A 13,223-nucleotide genomic window follows, 5' to 3' on the forward strand; every position below is an offset into this window, starting at 1 on the left:
CCATTTTCAAATGAAATTCGGACATTTTGGGTATTACGAGATCTGGATTTTGCGTACTTTCTATTTTAGCTGACTTCCTCCTACTTGGCTCCATCAGGGGGAAGGGGTTGAGGTAGAGGTCCAGGGACATGCTTGGCCTTCACTCTGGCCAGGATGCTGAGAGTGCCTTGTTTCTGCTCCCTGCTCAGCTACAATGTCACTACCATCACCCCAGTGGGGAGTGTGGGTTCATCGTTACCCTGGGTGGGGGCTCCATACCCCCTTTCATGATGCAACTCTCAGCCCACTCACTAATCTGCCCTTTGCAACACCCCTGGCCAGGAGTTAGGGGCACCTCAGTCTACTTGGAATGGAGAGCGGGCCCCTCCCTGGGCCTTTGCTGGTGGGATTGGGGCCATAGTTCTCCTCTGCTCTTTGGCAGGACTGGAGCAGCTACTGTCTGAGTTTTTCTTACTGCCAGGCTGTGCCTTGGCTGGAGACTGCAGGCTTTTCTTGGGCTCTTACAGTTTGAACCTGGTCACACTTCTGGGTGGCTGGTTCTTCAGCTCCCAAGTGGGGACACACAGCAAAAAGGAGACCACAGAATTCACCACCACCTCCTTCGTGTCCTGAGTTCTCTCGCTGCCTGTCTTCTCCTCACTACCTTTATGTTTATGTTTGTGTTACTGCCTTTGTGCTTAGCAGGAAGAAAAGGGAAAAACAGGTCTATTACATCTTTCCGGAAGCAGAAGTCCAATGGGAGGCTGCTAGAATTTTATAGTTTTTATTTTAAATATTTTGCAATCATCTTACTTACAGAAAGTTTTTAGAACTCAGTACAGTTTTACAGGTTTCATAATACAGCAACTCTTTTTCTCATTCATATTTTATCTGTGTTTGTATTTAATATTATGCTATGTAATGCATATAGTATTACATTACATATTATAGTATCTATACATATTACATAACCACAATGTCTTTTATACATTATATATAATGTGATTATACCATATTATACATTAGTTATATTATACATTACATTAATATATTAATTTATATAATTCTAAATGTACTATGTATGATACATACACTCTTATGTATTAGATATAGCAAACTAAGCCTCCAACACACAATTTTGGCCTCCCCATTTGCCCGAGGCTAGGAGCTGGGTGTCCTGGAGCACAAGAAGCTATTTGTTTGCTGGGGCAGCTGAGACAAGTGTCACAGACATGTATTTTCTCACAGTTCTGGGGCAGAAGTCCCAGATAAAGGATTGGCAGGGCTGGTCTCCCCCTGAATCTCTGCAGCCCTCCCTCTGGGTGTGTCTGGGTCAGAATCTCCTCATCTTAAAAGGACCCCATCCACGCTGTTCAGGACCCACCCATGACCTCATTTTACTTTAATTACCTCTCAAGACCCATCTCTGAGCACGTCCCCTTCCAAGGTCCTAGAGATTAGGGCCTAAGTACTGACCCCTTGGGGACATGATTCTGCCCCTATCGGGTCCTGGGGCGCACTGGCAGAGGAAGGGCTGGGCCTGGGCCAACCCCTGCTCCTTTCAGAGGGAGGTGGACGTCCTGCAGGGGCTGGAGGAAGCTGGGCCAGCACCAACAAGGGACGACTTCTGGGCCAGAAGGCTGTGCTCTCGCTTTGCCCCCTCCTGCTCCCGACAAGCAGAGACAAGGCTGAGACCCAGGCATGCGTCTCCAGTGTCCTCCGACAGGTGGACGCTGACCACAACGTTTCATAATTTTTTAAAAGTCTGGTGGCTTTTTTCCCACATGTTTTTAGGGAAATTGATTCTTACCTTTTACTGAAATAGAAAACAAATGATACGATGCAGTTCAATAGACCTTTTTGTTAAGATTTCACATGTCCTGGAGATTTATTTATTCTTGGTAGGGTTTTTTTTTTATTGCTGTTTTCTACACTTAATGTAACACATGCACTTAGATTTACCAATTGAATTTTCTCTGACCTCAAAAATCTGTGTAAACCAAGACTGCAAGCATGAGCTGCTCTTTCCCCTCCCACCTCAAACAAATATACATTTTCTGTTGGATTCAAACAGCCCCATGGACTCTCCCAGCAGCAGTTGGTAGGGGAAAAAAGAGGGAGAAAAAAAGCCTCCTTGCAGACATGTTTAGCAAATGCCTTTTTATTTTAACTTCTCCTCCTGATTTATTGAAGTATTCACTGTTGGGCCGGACCCACCCCAGCCAGCCCAGCTCAGGAGATAAAGGCCCAGCTCACTCCCGCTGTGCTCGGCAATCCGGCCCGTGGCTCATTTTTCCTGCCCCCTAAGGAAATAAGAGTGCTGTGTATTCTAGGGAAAAAAAACACTCTTTCAGACCCTGGTCCTTCCGCGGCCTGTGCTGCAGGAGCGCTCGTGGTGGCCGGAACAGAGCGGCCTTCTGTGGGGCCCCAGACTGGCTGTCTGCGCCCAGAGCTCCTTTGTGGCCGCCCGGGCTAGGCCCTCCACTGGGCTGGAAGCTGAGCTGCAGACTCAGACCCCCAGGAAGAAGAAAGGAGCCTTCACTGCTTCCTGGATCAGGACACGCGGGTGGGCCAGGGCAGCACGCTTATTGGAAGGTTCTTCCCTGCATCGCGGGTGCAGAGTAGCCAGGCCAGCCCGCCGGCCTCTCCAGAACTGGCTGCCTGTGGAAGCAGAACCCAGATCGGGCAGTCCAAGAGGGCTCCTCTGCCTCGGATCTAGGCCCGAGGGAACTTGTTCACTTCACGATCCGCGCAGAGCCTTGGCCTGGTCTCCCGGGCAGGCTACCATGGCTGGATGCGCTGGGATTCACGGGGATGCGCAGATGCAGGGATGCGCAGATGCAGGGATGTGCGGATGCAGGGATGTGCGGGGATGCAGGAGTGCGCCAGGATTCCCAGCCGCGCTCCTTGAGTACATTTCTGCCCCACCTCTGAGTTCAGGCCTGGGACAAAAAGCCCTGGCAGCCCCTCTGCAGGCGCCAGCTCTGGGATTTGACCTGAGGGGCTGTGACCTGAGCGACATGGGCTCAAGGGAGGACATGCTAGTGGTTGAGCTGCCAATGGAGCTTGGAGGCCAGCTGCCCAGATTCTAAGCAGCTGGGGGACCTGCGTCAGGGGAAGCCTCGGGAAGGGCATTTCTCTAAAGCTCCAGATGCAGTTCTGAGAAGCATTTATTTGATGAATCCTGATCTTCTCCTGGCTCTGAGACCCAGGTGACCGGGAAGGAAAGAGCCAGAGAGGAATCCTGAGTCCTGCTGGAGCATCTTCACATTTGTCTATTTGTGATCAGGCACCAGAGCCCCGGGGGCTGGGACCCTCCTTCCCGCAGGGCCCTCTCGGTCTGGACCTGGGGTTGGGGGAGAAGCCTAGGGGTTCTCTCAGCTCCAGGGGCCCAGCTCTCATGGCTCAATCCCCAGGAGTCTTTATCCTGCTAACCCGAGGGACCTAAATTCAGAATTCTCTGCACAGCCCAACACCTGGGGTATGGAAACCACCTCTACTAAACTGAGTTCTTCTAATCTTGTTCACACCCTCTCTTGAGCACCTGTGTCACATGTGCCAGAAGTTTCTCTTACCTGCACGTCAGGGGGAGTCTGGTCTCAGGCAGGATGTGAATAATCATGTAGGCTGTTCGCTGGTCAAATTTTAGTAAAAAACAAAGTAATTTATATTAGCCCTGGGATGCCCAGGCAGAAATAAAAGTGGCAGCAAAGGAGTTCCCGTCGTGGCACAGTGGTTAACAAATCCAACTAGGAACCATGAGGTTGCGAGTTCGGTCCCTGGCCTTGCTCAGTGGGTTAAGGATCCAGCATTTCTGTGAGCCTGCCCACCCAGACCCAGGGCATCCGGGCTTCACTTGTTTACTCATTTTCTCTTGGTTTATTTGCATACGGCTTATGGGAATTGTTGGTTTAGAGGAGATGTGCTGAACTACTAGCGAATCAGAATTACATATTTAGGATAGTTGAATTATTATGCCTCTGTTTCACTCGGAAAATTTGCAATTCAGAGTTCCCGTTGTGGCTCAGTGGGTTAAGAACCCAACTAGTACCCATGAGGATGGGGGTTTGATCCCTAGCCTCACTCAGTGGGCCATGAGCTGTGTTGTAGGTCACAGACTCTGCTCAGATCCCATGTTGCTTCAGCTCTGATTTGACCCCGAGCCTGGGAACTTCCACATGCTGCGAGTATGGCCCTAAAAAAGCATAAAAAGAGAGAGAGAGAAAGAAAAAGAAAATTGGGAATTCACTGTAAAACTGGGAAAATATTAAGTTTTCATCTCTTGGAAATGCTGTTATCCTTATTTGAAAGCAACACAATAAACCAAACAATCAAAACCCAAAACCAAAACCCACCTCCACTGTGACCGGAGGAGAATGGTGGACAGAGGCGGAGGGTGTGGAGGACAGTGGACAGAGGGCAGCTGTGAGCCTGGGGATGGCGTCAGGGTCCTCCTTGCCCAGTCGAGTCACAGGGAGAAGCAACTACCTCCATTGTCCCCACCTGTCGGCTGCAGAGCCAGTGGCACTTCTGCTTTTAGGGGGTAGATTGGATGCACTTTCCTAAAATTGCAATTAAGGGACAGTAACTGTCTAATACACAAAAGGAGACCCTGACAGATGCGGACAGGAAAGTGAGAACAACGCGGAGTGGGGGGCCCTGGTTTCTCTCCTCCTTGCATCCCAGACTTGGGGTAGGATGGGCTGGAATCAGGAAATACAGCTGAGACCAGGGACAGGAGCCTAGCAGGATGGAGCGTTTTTAGACAATGACCACTGATTCTGCCTAAAGCCACCCACGCCAGCAAATGATGAGAAGAAAGCCCAACTAGAGGGGCCAGAGCGACGATAACAAAAGGGCCACCCTGAGTCCTCAGGGCCGCGGGAGGACCAGAGAACAGAGCAGGATGGAGGAGAAAGCGTGAAAATGTGAGAAACACAGTGTTTTTCCCTTCTCTCTCACTGAGTACTCCAAATTATAGTTGACAGTCTTAACAGAAGTTTTAAAACGGCTTGATAGGACTTTAAATGTGAGAAGAAAAAAAAATTTTAAGACAATTATATCTTTAGTGAGGGAGGAAAAAGTGCTATAAACAGATGCAGCCTTTCCACACTTGACTCAGATGTACAGCATCCAGCCCAGAAGGCTGCAGGGAGGTCCACCCGCCCACCTGTGGGAGAGCAGACAAAGGGATGGTGGTGCTGAGTTCTAAAAATAGGGTAAGTGCCTACAGGAAGGCAGAAAGGGAAACAGAGGAGTGAAAACCAGAATAAACAGGAACAGAAGGGCAAGCTTAAGCCTTAACAATTCAGTAATTGCCTTAACAATTCAAGTGATCTAAGCATATGAATTAAAAGAGATTGGCTAGGGGATTTTTAAAATGACCTCATTATATACTGCCTACAAGAAACCCATCTCAAATGGGTGACTTAGGAAAGGAGAAAGAAAAAGCTGTATCATGCAAACGTTTATCAAATGAAAGACGCTATCAAACTCTGTATTCCTACCAGCTAATACAGACTTCAGAGCAAGGAAAATGACCAATGACCGAGCAGAAGTGTCTGTGTTGATAACAGGGTCAGGCAGTCCCAAGCTCTGGTTTTTTGTTCACTTCAAGCAAACCATTCTTCATGTGTTTGGAAATTTAATTTGTAGCTGCATAGGATGTGTCACATGAGGCCATCTGACTTGATGAGGTTTTGCTGTAAACACAGATGAAATTTTGATCTGCTCTAAAAAAAGGACGATTCCTTGCAATGAAGGGAGGTGAGGGCTAAACCACATTGTAAGTCATGACAAAGTAACCCAGCGAGATTTCGAACGCTCCAGCGCACAAGCAGGTGTCACTCCTCAGATTCTAGTCTTTGCCTTGAACTTCTCTGGTGGGAAGAAGTCTGATGCACAAGGCAGTACCTGCCCTCGGCCTAGAGGGTGGGGCCTCCACGGGGCAGACTTGGACCCGAGCCTGGCTCCCAGTCCCAGCACATCCAGGACCCCGGGGAACCTCAGCTGTGATGCCTGGCAGACAGCAACCTCCACCCAGAAGGCTCTGTGTAGGGGAAGCGGCTTCCTACGGGCTGCAGATGAGAAACTGTCAGTGACAGATGAGGCACTGGCCTGAAGGACAAGTGGCCCCCATGGGTGGGAAAGCCAGTGAAACTGTGCCTGGAGTCACATGGGCAAGCACACTCACACAATTCATCCACACAGCACACACGTGTGGCACAGAGACCACCATCAGCCACCTGGAAGAACACAAAGCCCCCGCTCCCAGCCTCAAGCCACTGGGCTTCCTCACATGCAGACTGAGCACCCGGGCTGGCTGGATGCTGAGAGGCAGACAAACTGCCCAGGACAGGGTCTGGCAGGTCAGCCCCAACTAATAGCTGTGGCTTCTTCCTAGAAGCAAGGAGTCGAGTGTTCACTGCTGCCACCTTGCTGGCGTCCACCCCACTCCAGCTTCCACCTGTTCAAACGCGCCTTCCTGATCATGCATGCTGGCAGACTCCAGTTAGCCCATCTCTAGATTCCTTCTTGGGACAAATCCTTATCCTTAACCAACCTGTTCAGGCCCTGGGCTGTGTTTTCAGATGCTTGCTCCAACCCTCACCTTCGCTCCCTTCCTGCTGCTTTCTGTCCCCGGCCCCGGGCACAAATATCTGGGCAACATCATCCAGCCCGCAGGAGTGCCTCTCGGGCCACGGGGGACGCTCAGCTCCGAGGCTCCTCTTGGAAAAGCACCAGCTATTTTTGAAACAAAGTATTTCCTCAAGACTGAGAAAGTCCATATTAGTAAAAGCACGGGGACTGCCTCCCGGCGCTTCCTCTGGATCTCGCTCCTGGTTATTTTTAGCAGTTTAGTTCCTTTCTCCCAGCAGCCGCGGAAAGTGAGGAAGTGAGCATGTCCCAGAGAGACGGGTGACCTCAGGACCCCTGCGCTCTGGCCAAGGCAGGACCTGCAGCCACAGGGTCCCGGGAGGCTCAGGCTCCGAGGCCATGCCTGTCCCCCAGAGAACGTCACCAGAAGGCCCTGGCATCAGTGCCCAGCCCACATTACAAGGCACAGCAGATCGTGGCATCAGGGATGGTCTTGAGTGAGTGGGACAGCCCTCAGCCTGCCCCCCAGCCATAGCTCCCTGTCACCTAGGAACCCCTCAGGCAACTCTTTCCAGGTGTTCTGAAACTTTCCCACTACACTCAGCTAAGCCCCCCAGAAGCACATCCCGGCAGAGTTGCCAGAAGCCCAAGGCTGCCTCCCCACCACCTTGCATGCCCCCCTCTTGGGAATATCCTTCCCCACCCCGTGGGAGGGGTGACCTCTCTTCATCCCTGACCTTGGCCAGCGTGGGAGAGGCTGAGCCCCCTTTCTCCAAGGGAAGGGGTCACCCCCAGGCGACACCAGGCTGCAGGCAAAGCCACCTTGCTCCCAGGGCCGTCACCATCACTTCCCAGGGGACCCGCACAGAATGCTGAGCTGCACTGAGCCAAATCACACCCACAGACCCAGGAGTTGACCATTCTTGGCCAGGAGGACTTGGTGGTGACACTGACCATTCTGGGCCAGGAGAACTCAGGGTGACAGCTGAACATTCTGGGCCAGAACAACTTGGTGGCTACGCTGACCGTTCCAGGCCAGAAGGACTTGGGGTGATGGCTGGCTCTACCCTGCTGTGGCCCCACAGCCTCCCCACAGTGCCCCCCAGGCACCTTATCCTGGTCCTTAGGGGCCTCTTTTTCAGGGTCCCTCTCCCCTGGCACCACCATCCTCCCTCCTGCCCCCAGCCCTCCCTCCCCCAAGCACTGATCCAGCTCTAGCCTCAGATATGTTTGCTACACAGGGTGTCTGCTGCCCATAGGTCCCAAGACACGCTTGTGCCCCAGCCTGGGCTGGTGACCCAGTAATGACATGCCGTGTCCCTCACATTGGAGCCCAGCTTCCAGTCGCAGGCAGCTATGCTCCACTGGGTCCTTCAGAGACTTGAGCTCCTCTGTTTGAATTCTCCACCAGCCCCTCAGACTTGGCTCCTGGAAAGGCAATTGCGAACCCCCATTGGTCTCTTAAGCCACAGACCCCCCAGGAGGAACAAGCACTCCACTCCCACCCCCAGAGAGGCCAAGGCCAGGGTCTGCCGGCAGCCTTGTGCTTGGCTGCAAGCCTGTCACCACCAGGAGGTTGAGAAGAGACTTGACCCCCAGCCAGACTCCCCCAGAAAGGGCCGGGCTTCCCAGCCTTGTTTTTGAGGAACCAGCATCAGAGTAACCAGAGTGGAACAAAGAGTAAATAGGGGAGATGAGAGGGGCCCCCACCTCCTCCTGGGAGGCCTTGCGGGCTCGACTGAGGGGGCGGGAAGGAGTGGCCCGTGAGGTCCACGGCCACTCAAGCCGGCTGAGGTCCGCAGAGGGAACACAAGACTGGGCCCCCAGCAGGCAGGAAGCCAGGGTGACAGCGCTGTGAGCTGGCGGTGCGGGAATGGGGGCGGGGCCTGGCTGAGGTCCAGCCCTGCCTCTGATTGGCCGGTTTGTGCGCCAATCAATTCATCCTTCTGATGGGGCTTCTCCCCCAGAGGATCAGGAGGTGCTTTCAGAGGGTGTGCTGAGCATGAAATCAGACTGCTCGGAAGCAGACTGGAGGCATGAGGCTGCGGAAGCGCTGGCTGTGCCCCGGGCCAGCTCGGGGCTCGAGGGTCCCGGAGGCCTCCACGCTTCTCTGAGAGCCCAGGCGAAAAATAAACGGTGGGCACTTTGCGAGCATCTTACCGGCAATGTTCGGACTATTTCACAGGTTGTTTCTTTACTGCTGCTGAGACAGGCGCCACATCTAGCTGATGCCGCCGCACCCGGGCAACGCCCGGGCTCCAGACACACGCACTGCCGCGCCCTGCCGCGCCCTGCTCCCCCCAGGCCGGCCGAGCTCGGGTCTGTGAGCCTCCCAGGGAAGGAGCAGGGCGTGTCCAAGCGGTTCATCCCAAAGGCGGCAGCAGGGGCAGGGGTGAGCCGGGGCTCCAGCACCCCCCCCCCCGCCCGCAGCCCGCTGCCTGCACCCAAGGGAGGCCGCGACCCTGTCCTAAGAGGGAGCCGGCGAGGCGCCCAGGGCCAGTGAGGGACGGGCCCTCCGTGGAGATGGACACTGCCCTGTGGGTTCTCATTCAAGAGCGATTTCTCAGCAAGTGTTAAGAGGAGAACTCCGAAAGTGCTTCCAAATATACTTGTTAATAGGAAATTCGCAGTTCTCCTGCTGGAGCCAGGGAATTCACAGGACGCCACCCGTCAGACCTTCGGCAAGGCCCACAGTCAGGTCACAGCCACTCCTGGCCGCACAGAGGGTTTGAACCCTCAACCCCGCTGTCCTGAGTTTCTCCATCACCCAGAGCTTTGCTCATAAAAAGGAAACAGGGAAACGAAGCATTTTCAAGTCTACATGAGGACTGACCTGACTGCCTGTTATTGGGTTGCCTGAACTTTCACACACACACAGAGAGAGAGAGAGAAAGAGAGAGAGAGAAACATCAACTTTAAAACAAAGACACCTAAGAACTTGATTTCCAGAACCAGAAGAAACACTTCAGAATTGAACCAATGCAAAAGCCTCCACAAACTGGCTCAATTTTTGTTTAACTGCAAGGGTCTCCGAGCACGGAAGAGAGACCTCATCTAAGTTCTCAGACTTCATTAGAAATTACAGGGTCCTCGGTGAATTAACCTCAGCTCCTCGGATCCCCGAGAAGCTCTTGCTTACCCATCCTCGATCAATCCCAAGAAGACACTTGAATCGCTCTTTCAACTGAGATTTGCATCTCATCTCCCGAGTCCTTGCTGGTTCCATCGCATTCCTAACCCCAGCAGCACCCACACTGCAGCCACAAATCCAGCTTCTCAAATGCAGCATCACCTTCTGCAGAAAACCAATCCATTAACGCCACAGTGACTCCAAAACTATGCTGCCCTGCCAGTGATTCAGCCTTTCTCTGCAAAGCTGTTGTCTTGTTAACCACATCCTCTAAAATGACACTTGGTTTCATAGATTCCCAGGTCGGAAATGGGACTGCCAAAAGACAGAGCAATCACGAAGCTTCGCCGACATGAAGTCAGTCACTAGGATGTCCCACCTGCTTGAGACTTTGGGGGAAACAAGCAGAAACAGCAGGGGGGTTGGTCCCTGGACCCCTTGCCTGCAGTGAGAGTCCTGACCTGCTGTGTGTACAGTCAGACAATCACAGCTCCAACAAGAGATGCTTAGATTTGCCAGGGGAACAACTTGGCCTCAATCAGGGATGAAGGAAGAAGAAGGACTTGACTGCTCCCGAGCTCTCCCTGAACAAAGTAAATCCAAATGTATAAAATCATATCTTGTTAAAGTAAAGAAACGTTGGCTTGGGAGTTCCCGTTGCAGCTCAGTGGGTTACAAATCCAACTAGTGTCCATGAGGACTCGAGTTCAATCCTTAACCTTGCTCAGCAGGTTAAGGATTTGGCGTTGCCACAAGTTGCAGTGGAGGTCACAGATGTGGCTCAGATTTGGTGTTGCTGTGGTGTAGGCCAGCAGCTGCAGCTCTGATTCAATCCCTAACCTGGGGACCTCCATATACTGAAGTGCAGCCCTAAAAAGACAAAAAAAAAAAAAGGAACGTTGGTTCTAACCCTCCAAGTGTAGCAAACTGCACATTTCTGCTCAGAGCCAAACCAAGTGTGGGATGTAAGAGAGAAAGGGCCAGTTCTGACCATCCTGAGGCCAAAACCCACCGAGCCCTGAAAAGTAGATGAGGCACAGCTAGGAAATGGTAGGAAACTAATCATCCACAAACTGAAACTGAACTGGGACGTGTGGAATGGTGCTGTTTTAACCAGAGCCCTGGCAGGGCTGTCATTGTTTAGCTCGCTGTCTCTCCTGCTCAGGAAGTGGGCTCACCTCCCAGAACACAATGCAGTTCAAGGTGGGCAGATGCTCAGAAACAATGGGGATGAAAAAAATAGAAAACCTACTTCCATAATTTCAAGGATGTCATTGAAAAGGACACGTGAATTCAGCTAAAAAAGAAACTGAAGGGAGTTTGATGTGCTTTTTGGAAACATGATTAAGATTATTCTCCTTGTCAGGGAGCAAACACTTCCTCCGACAAGCCCGGAAGGAAGGGTAGGTGGGCGCTCTCTGGGCAGGAGGGGGAATTCAGAAGCTTCGAGCAGGATGACCTCTGTTTTCTGTTTGGTGTAACATCTCTAGAACATCAAGAACAAAGAGGGAGTTCCTGTCATGGCTCAGTGGTTAACGAATCCAAATAGGAACCATGAGGTTGCAGGTTCGATCCCTGGCCTTGCTCAGTGGGTTAAGGATCCGGGGTTGCCATGAGCTGTGGTGTAGATTGAAGACTCAGCTCAGATCCCGAGTTGCTGTGGCTCTGGAGTAGGCCAGTGGCTACAGCTCTGATTAGACCCCTAGCCTGGGAACCTCCATATGCCGTGGAGTGGCCCTAGAAAAGGCAAAAAGACAAAAAAAAAAAAAAAAGAAGAAGAAGAAGAAGAAGAAGAACAAAGAAAAGTAGTGACAGCTCTCACAAATCACGGAGAGTTTCATAACTCCCCACCACGAGTTATGAAACTAGAATGAGCTTTTGTTGTCGTTTTTTAAGCGATGACGTGTCTTCTAAGGCAGGCTCTCAAAACAGCATGTTCTCGTGTTTGCAGAGTGGTCATGTGTATGTCCCAAGACCAGTATTCTGAGAAGGAGGGATGTCATTCATTTATCTGTTTCCAGAAGGTCATGGGCGTTGCACTTAACACGTGCCTGGGTAAATGGAGTTTTGTCTTGTTTCAATTTGCTGCACCCTCGGCATGCAGAAATTCCGGGGCCAGGGATCGAACCCATACCACAGCTGTGACCTGAGCCACAGCAGAGATAAAGCTGGATCCTTAACCCCTGAGCCACCGGGAAACACCTAGCATCTGGGATCAAATTATCTGGTTTTAACTGAACTAGCCCTGAGAAAAACGACAAAGGGGTTTGTCCTTCACAGAAACCCCAACTTGAAGCTAACAGGAAAAGGGAGAAGGGGCAGACCCACCCCACCCATCCAGCTCTCCCTTCAAGAGTGTGATGATCTGGAGTTCCCGTCGTGGCACAGTGGAAACAAATCTGACTAGGAACCCTGAGGTTTCGGGTTCGATCCCTGGCCTCGCTCAGTGGGTTGGAGATCTGGTGTTGCCATGAGCTGTGGTGTAGGTCACCGACACAGCTTGGATCCCACGTTGCTGTGGCTCTGGTGTAGGCCGGTGGCTACAGCTCTGATTAGACCCCTAGCCTGGGAACCTCCATATGCCGCAGGTGCGGACCTATAAGGACAGAAGACAAAAAAAAACTTTTAAATTAAAAAAAATAAAAAAGAGTATGATGATCTAGTCAGACCTGCAAGAGGCTGGCCACAAAGAAGTACAAACGTGATACCTGGAAAGACGGTTTGATTTCTGAGCCTACAAGGGACTCACTGAAGAGGAAGCTTGAATAAGTGTGCACTGTGACTTAAACTATAACTAATGACAGCATGACTGCTAAGACAATTAAAAATAAGCATGGAGAGTAATATTTACAATTTTTAAGATATTTAAGATTGTGAATATTCAACATAGTACTTTACAAACATGTAATTAACTTAAGGAGAAATACTTGTCTCACTTGGGGGTCTGCTGCTTAGTAATAAAGGAAAAAGGCCAAACGAGGGCTCTTCCTGTGAACTGTTACAATAAGACATAGAGACAGTAGGTCAAGATTATAAAGCCTTCCTTCTTCAGCAAACACAATGGAAGACGCACATAAGACGGCCACTGTGTTGCTAGGTAGTAGGTGTCGTTCACCCAGCACCACTTTGCTGGGAGTAGGTGTTGTGCCCCCAGCACCACTTTGCTAGGTAGTAGGTGTTGTCACCCAGCACCACTTTCTAGGTAGTAGGTGTTGTCACCCAGCACTGCTTTGCTGGGTAGGGGTGTTATTCCGGGTGGGTGGTCTGTTACCTGCAATGCTGCTGGTCAAGGAAGACCTACCTCTTACTTAACATTCACAGGTGGTCCCCTTGACCAAGACACACTATGGAGAGTCTGTCCTCCAAGGATTAACCATGAATTGTCACTGGGGTGGCCCACACTCTGCACCTGTGCTCTGCCTCCAGCTGCCCCACACAGGGAACCACACACAGAGCAGGTGTGGCCGGCTGAGGGCAGCCCCTCTCTCCTCCGCCCCATCCCACTGACCAGGACCCA

This window comes from Sus scrofa, chromosome 4 (assembly GCF_054392235.1).
Source record: "Sus scrofa isolate SSC_HxYL_T2T_F1_AM1 chromosome 4, Sscrofa_HxYL_maternal_Yorkshire_Landrace_v2.0, whole genome shotgun sequence".
Lineage (NCBI taxonomy): Eukaryota > Metazoa > Chordata > Mammalia > Artiodactyla > Suidae > Sus > Sus scrofa.